Source organism: Haemaphysalis longicornis, unplaced genomic scaffold, assembly GCF_048455015.1.
Source record: "Haemaphysalis longicornis isolate Haplotype H1 unplaced genomic scaffold, Haemaphysalis longicornis Haplotype H1 scaffold_5, whole genome shotgun sequence".
In the NCBI taxonomy this organism is placed as follows: Eukaryota; Metazoa; Arthropoda; class Arachnida; order Ixodida; family Ixodidae; genus Haemaphysalis; species Haemaphysalis longicornis.
In genome coordinates this window covers 40,429,753-40,445,417 of record NW_027526385.1, presented here as the reverse complement: position 1 = coordinate 40,445,417, position 15,665 = coordinate 40,429,753, and the positions used below count along the sequence as shown (strand labels likewise).

At 49.6% G+C, this 15,665-nt stretch overlaps 1 protein-coding gene and 1 non-coding gene across 2 annotated transcripts in view; both read right to left on the bottom strand.

The window, feature by feature from the left end:
• LOC144138090 (4-pyridoxate dehydrogenase-like) overlaps nucleotides 1-15,665 on the bottom strand; it is a 156,844-nt gene that overhangs the window by 107,934 nt on the left and 33,245 nt on the right. The gene's annotated exons all lie outside the window — the stretch shown is intronic.
• Trnag-ucc (transfer RNA glycine (anticodon UCC)) lies at nucleotides 10,133-10,204 on the bottom strand. Its single transcript has one exon. It is a non-coding gene; the product is annotated as a tRNA-Gly (tRNA).

The window sequence follows — 15,665 nt, the reverse complement described above, 5'->3', positions numbered from 1 at the left end:
TAGAGAGGAATCTGGCGCTAGTGTCTATGCGGCTCACATCAAGGCCGTCTGTGTCGTCTTGGACCGCCATTATAATTGCTCTCGCCTTAGTTTCGTCATTGGCTTGGACTGAAACGTTTTAGTGACCGCAAATTAAAACAAAGGGCCACAAAAACGCGAAGAATAGTGTGCAATTATGTAAGTGGAAAATAAAAACAGGCTATTTTAAAACTAAAGAAAAAGGAAGTAAAGCGTATTTTTGCCGGAACAGTTCTGCCTGCTATTCCGCAGGCCAAGGTTGTAGTTGCGAACAAGGGTAATATTTGGTGGGAAAACACATTAGAGACTCTGCTATTATTAATTTTACCATTATTGCAAATAATAAGTTGCTCGAAGAGTTAGAAAAGTTTTTTGAGCGTGCCTATTAAAACGATGCCGTCATGGTGAACCGGCGCACCGACCGCCAACTAGTTTAACAAGAAAAAAGAAAACGTGGCGTTAAACAGTCGTGCACGGTGACAAGTTAGGACGCACACAAGCGCCCGTATCTGTCGTATCCCCGTGTTCGTATCTTGTCTTCGTCGAAGTACGTTTTGTTTCTTCTTTTCGTCGGCTACAAATTTCATGGCGGCATATTACCCGCTCAGTCATGCGTCCTTCGACTGCGGCATGATCGATGCAACGTCAGGTGCAATCACGCACTGCCTGCCGTTTCACCGAACACGGCTACAATGGAACAGGGAGGATTTCGGCTTCCTTGTAACTCGTAAACGTGTTAATGCACAGTAAAGAAAGCAAATACCAAAAACCGCTTAGGAATCCAATTGTCATGCCGATCCCTAGCCAAAAAGAGGGTCTTCCCATGAACCCCCACGACAACATGGCTTACAAGGCGCAGTTTCCTCTCTAGTATACTTACTAAGAAACTCTATGAGGACGACAAGGCTAGCGCCTAAAGTGCTCTGCACTTAAAAGCACATACTGCTTGCGGGCAAAGTGCCGAATAAGCCGAACCTTGCCCTGGTAAGAACACGCCTCTTAGGACACGGGCACGAGCCAGGCAAGCGCCAAAGATGGGGGCAAAGCGCCTCGCATTTGAGCGGCTCCGGTGACTCAGAAGGCGTTCAACCATTGCGTACACCACGGCCAGGGATCGTTACGATTCCACGCCGTGCTGGCTGGCTTATCTGACGCATTCTATAGCCAAGCGTGCTATGCGGATTCCTAAGATATCGAGAATGCCCAGCTAACTAGAAAATCGGATGCCAAGCATGTTGTTTCGCAGAACCGATACCAAAACAGGTTAAGAATTCCAATTTTTGACATCGACGAATTACATGGCATCTCGAATGATGTTGGCACCGCAGTTCCTGGTGAAACGCTAACGTTCCTGCCAGTCCAATCTAGATAGCCTTTTTCGTCCACCGTAGCTTCCGGTTACTTGCTTTCTTCCGGCTACTTGCTTTCTTTCTGTTAATTGCGGCCACCGCAAATATCTCGTGGTATTTTTTCTTCTTTCAGACTTAATGAATAAATACTACTTTCTCGACCGGATAAATGATAAAAAGTGTGTTCATTAGAGCCATTGTAGGCAACGCAAAAAAAAAACGTTTTACAAATTAACTTCAGTGTCCCTTTAAAGGGCAGCTGCCGACTGTCGGCGTCGCCTGGTTAAAGGAGCCATGAAGACAAAATGCAAGTTTCTTTTATTCGAAAGATTTCGTGTTTTATCGCGTCCCCACCGCTTGCCCGGATACAAACGATGCTTTATTCACTGCGAAATTAATCAGTTTAAGTTAAAATTTTGATTTTCCCGCTAAATCGTGTGTTTTCGTGGTCTGCAATGACATCACAGGAACCGACTGCTCTGCTTCCTAGGGTGCCTTTATTCATCCGTCCGCCGTGAGGGTGGAGACACGTATACGCTAGCGCTGCCATTTTGGGTCACTACCTCGCCGCCGAAGCAAGTCATTGTATCAAAACCGCGCGAAAATTATCGCCGCAACGTGTTTTACTGGCTAAGTTTGAATCAACTTATCTGCTTTGCATTGCTGGTTCTCGTGGGAAACAAAAAGAACAACGTATTGAGCACGATGACCCAACTGCAGCGGCACGGGACGCACGGGACCATTCCAAGGGTGGCTCCACACTGTACAGCGGCGCTGGCATCGAGGTACTCTACTGCAGCGACTGCAGCCGTTCGCGCGTCTGTTTACGTTACTGAACCTAGATGGTGCCACCATACCGTGGCAAGCCGTTTTCTGCATTTGGTTTGTTTTTAACTGTATTTAAACCTGGCTTGTTTTTGTACTGGGAGAAAATTGTTTCGTGAAACGATTACTCGAAGATTACTCGATTACTCGCTCGACGAATACTCGTCGAAAAATATGCTCACTTAAGACACCGTTGCTTGCGTCAATCGCTCAGTGTCATATGAGACAACCCCAAAGCCCCGCAGTGCTGTGCAGCTAAACCAAGCATAGTGCGCCCAGTACCAACAGCCGTACGCATCAGTACTCCTATGTTTACATGTGCTTTCACAACTTCCACTGTTTGTCCTAACATTCTTATTGCTTTAAAAAGAATGTGGCCTGAATTTAAGAACAAATAGCTCGTTCTGCAAGCTTATAAACTCAGCCTAATTTGTGTTTCCTTTTGCCGGCCTCCGGTAACCGCACAGCAGGCCGGTATGACATTATAGGTTCTGTTCCAGGAAATGAGCTAGTGGTTCGCATGGCCATTCCTTTTTTTCCTAATTATATAGCTTATTTGAGCGAAGTTTACGTAAAACTGGTGTCAGTGTGATTCTAACGAGGCTGCCTTTTGTATGAACTATACTTGTGTTTTGTCTTCATGGCTCCTTTAGGCCAAATGGCTTGCCGAATAGCGGCCGGCCAGAAACCATGTTTGCCCTGTGCTAGGGGTGCCCAGTAGAGCTCTGGTTGTATTGCGGCATTGCAATCATTAAACGCAGTTCTTCAGTGCTATCTCGCCCCCGCGGAGTGATTGCACACACGCGTTGCCAAAGCTGATCCTGCCTGCCGGTTTGGCTCGCAGGGAACCTGTGGTGGGCATCGTTGTATTCTTACCTGAATTACATAGGACATTCCCACATATTCAATGACAACTACTTCCACAAGCAGTTATCCAAACATTGCCTTAACACTAAATAATGTCGACATGAATGAACCGTGGCACTACAGCCTTTGTATAGCTGGGGAAATCACCTTCTTATGCAAATACACACGTTGACGCGGAGCAACTACCTCGTTGCGGTTGCGCCGCCAGAGACCGGAACCATGGGATCCCCGATCAAACCCCTTTAATGGCGATGACTGAACGATTTGCAATGACAATGATAGTGTGTCGGTATGCGCCAGCAGCTTCATCTTCTACAATTCGCAACATTCTCCCTGCCACAAAATGGATGTGTAAAAAACTCATATCCTTCCAAAGGCTCTTGGCGAACCATGGCACCCCAGTTCCTGGTGAAACGCTAACGTCCCTGCCAGTCTAATCTAGATAGTCTTTTTCGTCCTCAGTAGCTTCCGGTTACTTGCTTTCTTCCGGTGCCCCGAGGTTGCAAACCACGTTTCTTCCTATATACGTGCTCAGATAAATACCATACAAACAGTGTCTGCTGTGCTGAAGGTGCTGGTAGCCTTCACGTACGCCCGGGCTGGTGTATAGGTTAGCGAATCAGTGCCTGTCTGGCAAATATTGCGGTCGATCGTTGGCTACGCAAGCACCAGTCGTAGGCTTCTGCGCATCGCATACGTCTGTGACCAGTGAATCCAGGAGTGTTGCCGGTAACCAAGTGAAGTCTTTGAAAGACGGATGTCCCTTGAGTCCCTCTCGTGCTTTGCTCCCGTACTTTCTTTGGTGTACTCTGCTACGGATTCAACGTCACACGATAGAGCAGCAGTGCTTATCTATCGATCACGTGGATGCTGTGCAGAGCCCAGTCTTGATCTGTCGTTTAGGGATATACACGAGCACTCAGCACGCAAGTCACTCCCGTCGTTCTCTGAAGCTCAGGACCCGGTTTCCTGACAGGGACATGCAGCGTCTACCCAAGCGAGGTCTTTACCGCGACTAATCCTCTCTCTTGCCCGCTTCTAATAACTTCTGCCACTATTGTCCACAGTCCCCCGACTCCTACGATCAGGTCGATGTCTCGGTCCGCATTTTCTTGGTGAACAGTTCGTTCGTCTGCAAGTCGGTGGCTTAACTTCCTTAAATTTGTCATGAAAGCACCTTTTATATCCGTATTTAGGACGTTCGGGCAAATGGTTTGTACAGTAATTGCCTTGAGTCTATACTCTGCGCCACCATACTGCCTACGCAGTCGCAATTCAGCTATTTTGTGTCGTCGTTCCTTCAAAGGCAACGACGCTGCAAGCAGAAGAGACGGCAATCACCCTCGCAATCGCCCAAACCGGAGCATCCACCATCATCACGGACTGCCCAGGGGCATAGAGAAATTATGCGGCAGGAAGAATTTCCACGATTGCTCTCGGCATCGTCCTTCAACGGCCACCTCGGAGAAACAGAAGAATAATTTGGACCCCAGCCCACTCTTGTCTCTGCGAAAACCAGGCGCCGCGCATCTTCGATGGAGATTTGGTGAGCTGAGCACCGTTAGAAGAAGAGGAAAGGACACTATACCCCTTCTCACGTATAAGGACATCACACAGCATTACCGGCTTGGCCGAATGCGATACCCTCCAGTTTCTGAGCAACTAATCAAACCCCAACAGACTGCTCTTCGTTAACTTTAGACGAACACGTACCCACACCCTACGAGGCTGCACGCTATATACCCCATCGTCTAGATCCCCTATGCAGACACTGCGGCGTCCCTGTCACGCTGTACAACATGGTATTGGAATGCCAAATTAACCCCCATATCGATCCTATCCCAAACCCTTCCCGGGAGCAGTGGGAAAGTGAACTAGCTATCTCTTGCACCGTTGAATTGCTCCAGAACGACGTCCATTGACAGACGTCCCCATTAAAAGTCTTGATGGTAAGCGTTGTCAGAGGAGGTCCGAGTATCTGGGACGGAGCCCTCGTTGAGGCAAGCGGTGTATTTATCGCCGCCGAAGGAGCAGACTGCGCAGTCCTGCCGACGCTGAGGCCCTCGAACCGGCACTTAAGGTGAGTCAGATCCCCGAGGGTCTGGTCGTCCTACTGCGCTGACAACTGGTATTGCCGCGCCAGATCGTCGACCGGAATTGCGTTCTCGACCTGGGCGTCGATCTTGCAAAGCTCCTCGTGGGTGGCTACGAGCTTGTTCGTCACTTTCCTAATCACCATTCTGTCACAGCAGCCGCTCTCGATGAGTGCTGTCGCTTCAGTCAAGACTTTGGTTACTTGAGCTCACCTAGCAGCACGTTTCGCTTTCAGTCGGTCCATCGTTACGTTAGAATTTCAGGCTTACTTGCTCGGCAGGCAGTCAGGTCGGCGCCTCGTCTTCCTAGGTGCGGTCCCGAGCTGGACGAAGTTGCTCCGGTGGCCGTTTCCAGAACAAACTCGTCGCCGCCATCGCTGGTTGCCAACGTCGTTGGGAGCCGCTCGTTATCCCGAGCTTCGGCACCATATGTCGCGGAGCGACCACCTTGTTGCGCGTCCGCCGCCAGAGACAGGAGCCATGAGATCCTCTATCGAACCCTTTTAAAGGCGATGACTGACCAATTTACAATGACAATGATAGTGCGGAGGTATGTTGCAGGAGCTTCATCTTCTGCAATTCGGAACACACGTCTTAGTAATCGATGTTGTTAAAAATGGTATTTTTTGATATGTTGGGCTTCCTTCTTCGGTAATAGTGACTTCAAAAAAATTGGCCCAGCTTCAACTTGTTGTGCAATGCTGTAGAAACAGCAGAGCTGCCGGCACTCTGTCTTCGTCGGAGACCCAGCTGTTGCACCTGACTCTCGGCATTGAGTTCCTAACTTGCCGGTGAAAGGCATCCATGACTGGTACGCCCGGATCGTTTTGTCCGCAGGCTTTCGCATATCTCGCAAAGCGAACCCCGTTAGCACGGGCTAGAACCGGCGGCAACCGGCTTCGCGAACTCGGCATCAACTAGCGAAGAGACGAGAACGTGAGATATCAAGCCAGGAATGCTGTGCAGAGTATTTTCAAAGATAGAGTTGGAACATGCCTTGCGCTCGCCACGAGACGCACGCTCACGTGGGCTCGGCATTTTTTTTCTTTTCATTTTGCGAGCCGCTCACGTGGCGCAACCCCACGCACAAGCCGACGACGCCTCGCGCTCATCACGAGAAGCACGCTCACGGGCGCTCGGTGTTCCCTTCGCTCGCTATTTTTGTTGGTTTTGCGAGCCCCTTACACGGCGCAAGCCCGCGCGCAAGCCTGGACGACGGTCCGCGCTCCTCACAAGACGCATGCTCACGTGCTCTCGGTATTTTCTTCTCTCGGTATTTTTATTTTATTTTTGCGAGCCCCCACGTGAAGCAAGCACATTGTGCAAGCCTCGACGACGCCGGACGCTCCTCCCAAGACGCACGTTGACGGGCGCTCGGCATTTTCTGGGTATTTTTCCCGTTCATGGACGGCGCAACCAAGAGCTTAAACAGGTGTGCTGTTAAAACGGTTTTCAAAAACCAATGACGCCCAATATCTGCGAGAAAGCCTAAGCACTTCTGATGAGTTGTGAATGGGAAAGCATTAATAATAATGTGCAACCGAATGCCTCTTTGTCCTCCTTCAATCATTGATTTCCGGTTTCGCCACGGGGTTCCCAGTGCAATGGAGTGAACGGCCGCGTTTCTCTTCTGCCGAGGCTCCGGCGCCGACGATGTAGGTGCTCCAGACTCCATGTCGGTAAGGTACGTACTGCCGCGCAGAGCGTCACGGGTCAATGATGATTATGGCGCCGCTGCGACAGGCGAGTATGGCTTCTTTGTGGGTATTTTATGCCGTGTGGTTATGAGAACTTACACGAAACAAAAAATTTCTGCCTAGGCGTTGGCTATGCTCATTTCTGCTGTGTGCTAATAGCTTGTTTGACATTAAGTAGCTTAAATGCCTAACGTAACGACGCGTGAAGCAACATCAAGCTTCACATAGGCCACATTGAGATTGTTAACTTTGTAAGACATCAATGCGTAACGTTGGCCTAATGGCAGGGGAGTACCGGGAAGGGGTTAGTCATACACCTCTGCATGTATGGCCTGCCGCCGTTGTTTGCCTTAACGTTAGGTAGTTAGGTAGCCCTAACATTCAGATATATATATATATATATATATATATATATATATATATATATATATATATATATATATAGGTTAGTAGAGACAGAGACAAATTGTAGTGCAAAAGAGTAGTGCACTTGTAGTGCACTTAGAGTATGCTATCAGGCACTGCGAAGGACGCACTATGCCCCGTGTGGGTATGCGCTGATACGGTGGCCATGGGCAATAATGGGTACGTAGTGAATGGGGACTGTGAAGACGACGAGGAGGTAGCACCGGCCTCGGGGAGAACGCGCCACGTTCTCTGATAGCTCGCTGCATCGTGATCATCGCTCCGGCTAGTCTCGGTGCCTACCTGAATACCGTCACCTGGAACGCTACCATTCCCTGCCGTGTCCAGTACGACCTTTCGACCGCGTAGGAATCGCTTTGTATGGGCCGCTCCCCTACACAGCTTCTGGAAACCGCTGGGCCATCGTCGCGGTAGACCACTTGACGAGATACGCTGAAACCGCCGCACTACCAGCCGCTAACGCCCGCGAGGTCGCCTCATTTCTCCTACGCCGGTTCATTCTTCGTCACGGTGCTCCTAGAGAGTTGCTCAGTGACCGATGCCGTGTGTTTCTATCTGAAGTAATTGAAGCCCTGCTCGCAAAGTGCAACGTTATCCACCGCACCACTACTTCTTACCATCCACAGACCAATGGGCTCACGGAAATATTTAATCGGACACTGGGCGATATGTTGGCAACTTATGTTTCGGCAGACCACACCGACTGGGGCCAAGTTCTTCCGTACGTAACTTATGCGTACAATACCGCCACTCAAGCAACTACGGGGTTTTCGCCCTTCTTTCTCCTCTCCGGCCGCGAGCCGTCATGTCCGCTCGACACCATCTTGCCGTACCGACCAGATGCATCTGAATGTACCCCCGTGTCACAGGCATCTCGACACGCTGAAGAGTGTCGCCAGCTCGCCCGGGCCCTGACTTCCGAGGAGCAATCTCGCCAGAAGCAGCGTCACGACGATGGAACACCGCCCCCTGAGTTCGCTGCCGGTTCTCTTGTGTGGCTGTGGATACCCTCGACTGTTCCTGGTCTTGCTCAGAAGTTACTGTCCAAATATCATGGTCCTTATCGTGTAATCGAGCGCGCATCCCCAGTGAACTACGTAGTTGAGCCGCTCACGTTGTCCCCGGACCTTCGTTGTCGAGGTCGCGAAACTGTGCACGTTGACCGTCTCAAGGCTTACCACGAACCGATGGTTTTATCTTGCCCTTAGGTCGCCAGGATGGCTTCTTATGTGCGCGGGGGGTAATTGTAGTGCAAAAGAGTAGTGCACTTGTAGTGCACTTAGAGTATTATATCAGGCACTGCGAAGGACGCACTATGCCCCGTGTGGGTATGCGCTGATACGGTCGCCATGGGCAATAATGGGTACGTAGTGAATGGGGACTGTGAAGACGACGAGGAGGTAGCACCGGACTCGGGGAGAACGCGCCACGATCTCTGATAGCTCGCTGCATCGTGATCATCGCTCAGGCTAGTCTCGGTGCCTACCTGAATACCGTCACCTGGAACGCTACCATTCCCTGCCAATAAACACCTCTTCAAAAAAATTTCCCCGCATTTCCCCGAGGGGAAGAATGTGAAAGTGCGAATGCACGAGTTGAATTTGCGCGGTTCGGTAATGTTCGCGAAAGAGAGATCACACACACACACACACAACTACAAAGAAAGAAAGATGCATTTATTCACAGACACCTATTTGTGTTGTCGTTGTACTTGATTGCTAGAGCGGATCTCAGCTTTGAAATTTCGTGTCAGTACTCCTTTAAGCGGGTGCATTAGCCCTTCTCACGCCCGATTCCTGGCCAATCCCCCACGTGGGTATGTTCCATGCACAGACACCTATTTGTGTTGTCGTTGTACTTGATTGCTAGAGCGGATCTCAGCTTTGAAATTTCGTGTCAGTACTCCTTTAAGCGGGTGCATTAGCCCTTCTCACGCACGATTCCTGGCCAATCCCCCACGTGGGTATGTGCCATGTCAGCGGCCAGGCCGCGCGCGCCCATCTCCCCCCGTTGCCAAGGAAGACGAGGAGATTCCTGGCCAATGCCCCACGTGGGTATGTGCCATGTCAGCGGCCAGGCAGCGCGCGCCCATCTCCCCCCGTTGCCAAGGAAGACGAGGAGCGCGCGCACCCGCAGCTGTTGCTATGTGGACGGACGGCGGTCGACGGAATTCAGGGTCGCTTATAAAGCGCATTCGCACTTAATATATATATATATATATATATATATATATATATATATATATATATACAGAAAGAAATGCCGGCAGTCTACAACTCCAAAGAAGGCACAGGGGAATGGTTAGAATATGTTTTTACCGTTAGTGACGTTACATTATTTTTCTATTATTACTACGTGAGAAAGAAAGAAATAAAAACACGCGCCCCGAGTGGGAACCGAACCCACGCCTTTCGATTAGATCTCGAATGCCTTACCAATTCGGCTATCTGGGCGACTGTGTTCTCCTTCACTTTCTGGGGTATTTATATTTACTACAACTGTATCTGACGCTTGAGGGTGGTAGCCAGCGCCACTCAGACTACACAGGGAAAAGGGGACCTTCTTTTCAACCCCCGAGGCGTGACGCGAACGTCTACAGCCTGTCATAAGCGGCTAACTGACGAGAAACCCTCGTATGCTACCTTGGCTTCAAGGGTGCCAGAACCGAGGCCCTCGCTAAGCTTTTGCACGATAATAGGGTTTGGAAATGAGGGGCTCGTTAGGAAATACAGAAAGAAATGCCGGCAGTCTACAACGCCAAAGAAGCATAGGGGATTGGTTAGAATATTTTTTACCGTTAGTGACGTTACATTATTTTTTATTATTATTACGTGAGAAAGAAAGAAAGAAAAACACGCGCCCCGAGTGGGGACCGAACCCACGCCTTTCGATTGGATCTCGAATGCCTTACCAATTCGGCTATCTGGGCGACTGTGTTCTCCTTCACTTTCCGGGGTATTTATATTTACTACAACTGTATCTGACGCTTGAGGGTGGTAGCCAGCGCCACTCAGACTACACGGGGAGAAGGGGACCTTCTTTTCAACCCCCGGGCGTGACGCGAGCGTCTACAGTCTGTCATAAGCGGCTAACTGGCGGGAAACCCTCTTATGCTACCTTGGCATCAAGGCTGCCAGAACCGAGGCCCTCGCTAAGCTTTTGCACGATAATAGGGTTTGGAAATGAGGGGCTCGTTAGGAAGTACAGAAAGAAATGCCGGCAGTCTACAACGCCAAAGAAGGCATAGGGGAATGGTTAGAATATTTTTTACCGTTAGTGACGTTACATTATTTTTTTTATTATTATTACGGGAGAAAGAAAGAAAGAAAAACACGCGCCCAGAGTGGGGACCGAACCCCCGCCTTTCGATTAGGGTCAATGCCATGCAGGTGTGGATATCCGCTGCGAAGGCCCTGCCACTTCAACATTTGCTCATTCCATCCAGTTCGACAGATAAGGGCACAACCATCCTCGCAAGAGAAGCGGACGTGTGTCGTGTTGCATAGATAGTGGCCACCGCTGGTGGCTGCTTCAGAGGTAGTTTTTTCTTCTATTCCCTAATGGCCAAGCAGCCATTTAAGCACTACCGCTGTGTGGACTTTACTGATTTCGCACAAAAACTGAGTGCGGTGGTTGGATATTCTCTTAGAGATTAGAAACCACCCCACGAGTCTAGAAAGATCCCCCATTGTCAGTCATTCTTTGCGCCCATGAAATGAAGGGCAGCCCTTACAGCCGCTAGCTCGGTAGCGGTGGGGGATGTTTTGTGGCTCAGTTTTTTCTTGATTGTGCAGTGGACCGACGGAATCCATACGCCAATAGAGGATGATTCTGCTGTTACTGAGCCGTCGGCGTAAACGTGCGTGTGGTCTGCGTACGGGGTGAAAATATATTTGAAATTGAAAAACTACAGTGCAGGTGCGCGCATGGACAATTGTTTCCCAATTCTGGGAGTTTTTATTAATATATTTCATGTTGCAAGTATCCACGGTGGCAATGCTGTCTTGACAGGTGGTTGAAAATATGCTGGAAGCAAGTCTCTTACATGCGATGCTGTGATGGCTGCCAGATTATGTGCATGGCACCCAGTGACAATGCTTAGAGACGTTTGAAGGCACTCTTAATGCTGAAGCACTGAGCCGCTTCCCGCAAAGTTCCAATTGTCGATTTGCATTTGGCAAGATCCATGGAACATGCGTAGAGCTCTCCGCAGCACTGAAAATATGACCTTCAAATTTGTAGAAAACAGTTGATGTAGGGCTGGCAGACTGTAGCGTAAAAGAGCGAGAAAGAGCGCTTGGTAGAGTGTAAGAAGAGAGGACACGGATCATCTCCAAAACTGTCCACTCAGTATGCGCAAAATGCGTACGAAAGACAAAAGCCTCTCTCTCAACTGCGGAATATAAGGAGTCCAAAACATCGAGGTGTCAAAGATGACACCAATAAATTTGTGTTGTTTGACGTAGGGTATCTGCGTATACATTTTAGAATAAGCGCATATTGTGAGATGTCACGCCGCGTGAACGGTATCGCTGCACCCTTCTGCGGCAGAAGATCAACCCACAGCTTCTTAGCTACTTTCGTATGGCCAGGATCGCTCTGTGAAGTGAGGCGCGAATGTTTTGGGTGGTTTCGGCCTAAGGCCCAGATACAAATGTTATCTGCGTACAGTGAAATATTGAAACCTTGGGAAAAACCGCTGGGGGGCGTATGAGGCATATGCTGAAAATAGTCGGACGAATGTGACGCTGCCCGTGTGGCGCTGTGGCGCTGCCCATTACGCACCAGCGAAGCTACAGTGCGTAATGTTGGAGTTGTCTTAGAGGCTAATTCCCCTATAATTTGTTTCCGTATAGTTCCGGTCAAACAACCGTTACAGCCGTTTTCTGTAACCATACTCCATCCGTAGATGGCCATGTGCTCCCAGCAGAAAGTAATTCTATAACGTTTATTATTCATCCCTGTGAACTATTTTGTTACGACGAGTAAATGAATCTCGGCGTCATGGTAAAGTCTTCTTTGCGGCTAACTGCCGCATATTTGTTTGGGATACTTTCGATAACAGAAGAGTTTGACGTTTTCTGTAACCATAGCCCCTCTGTAGATGGACATGGTTCACGGTGCAACACACAATGTGGAAAAGCCACCATACAAAGACCAAGCTCCCACCGATCCTCTTACGGTCGGCTTTAAATCTAAGCACGAATGCATTCCTGGGAAGACCCTTTTCAGGCGCAATATAGTTCCCCTTATATCAAAATATGAATGCCCTAAGACCTTTTCTATACTTTTTATGAATTTTTTCCACGCGCTGAAGGTGTGCTGCAGTTTTACGATCCCTGAGATTTGAGTGGGCGCCGCAAGGCCACGTTGCAATCGCGGGCTGATTTTGTCACATCGCTCTGTTTGCGAAAATAATCAGCTGGATCCATCCTGCTCACAGAAAACTTCGCTGTAAAAACACTAAATTCTAACTAAAGCGTTAAGCATTGTTGTTCGGTGAATATGTGAGAGTATTTTGTGGTGTAGCTGTATAACATGCACAAATATTTTTTCGACCGGAGTTAAAATCTGCAGCTCTTGAAGGGGTGGTTCCGCAATCCACGAACGCCTACATTGCCAAATCTTTCGGCAATGAATATGACCGTGGCGTGCAAACCAGCCAATTCGAGCACTCAGTGAAGGTTCTGGCGCCAACAGGGTGTTGTGACGCGGCCGTGCCACGGCTGTCACCACAGTTGCGACGTTGCCTTGCTCAGCCCGCGACGAACTCGCCGTACAGCACACCGACGAAGTTTTCGGGCCGTGGTGAGTTAAAGATGCATTTATATACAATATGTACAAGGGTAACAAGGGCGTTACATGGCTGTATCAAAGGGGAGAGCGCGTCTCAACTCGGCGCCTTCGTTGAATGTCACTCTAGCTGCTGCTTCCGGGCTGTTTTAAAGCACAGCTTTACTACTTTCGCTCAGTGGTTTCGCGGCGGATGCGCCAATTCACCTTTTGACCACAGACACTCCCCCCCCCCCTCCTCCCCCCCCCTCCCCTGCGAGACGGACTCCTCGAAGCACATCGCGTGATCCGCCGGGCTCGCTGTCGGCGCTGCGCACAAGGCCCAGTGTTCAGTCGTTCTGCTAGTTCTCAGTCGTTCTGCTAGTCGTTCTCAAGTATACTACTAGCGGTGGCGGCTGCGACTGGAGCGGCTACTCAGCTGATCAACAGCCAAGCAACCCGTAGCCGCCCACATATGCGCCGCTGGGTCGTCTCGGGCTACGTGACTCGTCTTGCACCGCGTCCGCCGTAAAAAAGGAACGCCGCGTTCGCCCAGAATGAAATCGAGGCCGGGCCTCCTTTTGTGAGCGTTGCACAGGACCGAACGGCTTTGAGCCGTGCTCGGCAATACAGCTACATCAAAGGTTAACCAAGCGAAAAAAAGGCTGAACCTGGCTAAGCCAAGCTTTTACTTTGCATATCCAAGTTTGACTGAGATAACCCGCAGCCATTTTTATACCCCCGGGGAGTTCGTTGCCGCCGCGAGCAGTTCTTAATCCCTCCAATCAGGAGTGTCCTCTGGCCGCAGTTTGAATTCGATGGATGGAGTCGAATGATTGCGTTAACCGATCCGCCGCGAAGTGGAAAGAGGAGGCGATTCTTCGGTGCCGTTGCCCGGCGTGTTGGTGCACGTCTGCCACGGACTTTGTCCGAGGCGTGTTTCTGCCTAGTCCGTCGGCGCGGTTCAAGGCGAAGCGAATTTCTGCCGGGCCTGTGACCCAACTAGAGGTAACACTTCATGTGGTGCTAGATATAGTCCCTACAGTACTCGGACTGGGGCTTAAAAAGCGGTTCTTGACGGCTACTGTAGCTCAAGTGGTTTCTCAAGTCAATCTGGTCAGAGATGGCCATAGCAAACTCTAGCGCGTTCCCTGCTAAGCAAAAAGAAATATTAATCTACACCGTTAGCCTTCCAAGTCTGAACCTTTTCTAAGTTAGTGAAGAAGGATCTGACATACATTATTTCAGTGTTTCCCACCCGTTACACTGCTGTTACGCCCCACGAACACAAAAGGCCGATGTGTGGTGAGCTTACGATAGCCTCCAGTTTGGCTACAACTTGGCAGAAGCCGATCACATCTACTGCCGTACGAGTTACTCGACCTACGTGATTTCTCTGCCGTCAGAAAGATACTGTGATAAAGGTTCCTTTCCTTAACGCCATAAACGAAAGCACGGCGGGGAGGAGTGCCATCTCGCTCGAAAAGTGCAAAAAAAAATTGGCCGCGTATCTGCTCCTTTCGTTTCAGATGTCGTCAAAAGACGATAGTCTTTGTAGACATTTGCCAAGAAAATGCCCCCCCCCCCCTTCGCTTTCCCGCTCACCTTTCATGCTATTTCTGTACCGTCACGCTCATCCCAAGGTAAACACACTAAAGGTTTGCGCAAGGCGATTTGAATTTACCGCGTTCCACTGCTAGAGGCCGGGTTCCTCGATGCCATCGCTGCAGTACGGCGGAGACGCGCGTGAATGGAGGCGGCCGACTACAAGGTTTATAGAACCGCGTGGCCGTGCTCCACGTGCGTTCCAAGCAGAACGTGGAACCTAGCTAGTGGAATCTTTCGTTGATGTTACCGCGTGATTTTTCATATGCCGCCAGGAGGCGGCAATTTTCATCAGTAGATGTAGAATATCATTTGCTATCGAAAAACCAAGCATCCGTGAATTTGTTAATAAAGGAACACTGTAAATATCCCTTGTGTACTATTTCCTGTCTTATATTTGCGTAATGTCTTGTTCTTGTTCAACAAAGTTGACAAGTATGAACATATAAACCAGGCTCATACGTTTACATTTGGCTGTGAGTATATAAGACTATTTCGCAGTAAGCAGTTTACTTTGGTCGGGTGGCTGAATCGAGTTACATACAGACAGACGGACAGACAGACAGACCTAAATTTCTGGGTTTAAGTAGCCCAAGAAAGACTATCGTGTTTAAAAAAGAACGCACACGAGCGCGTAACAAAATACTGAGTTCTAATGAAGTGCCGCATCGGGCAGCAGCAATGTCAATTATGAAGCCTCACCTTTTCTACGCCAGTCCCAATATCGCAAAATGGTACGCGTCGGCATAACAGAAGACAGGAACTATGATTGGTGATGAAGCGATGTATTTACGTTATGCGACAAACAAATGTCCAGGCTTTTGTGGATGCCGGGGATATGACTGCTTCGTCACCACGGCCTTGACGTGTCCCTCCTACCCTGCCCTAAATCAAAGCTACGCGTACGAGTCACTCCGTGCACTCCCAAGCCTGCTAGCAGAACTTACTGCCATTAGGGATGGCCTGGAGGCGCTTGCATCGACTTTGACTACTGGGGACAAGCTGGAACGTTA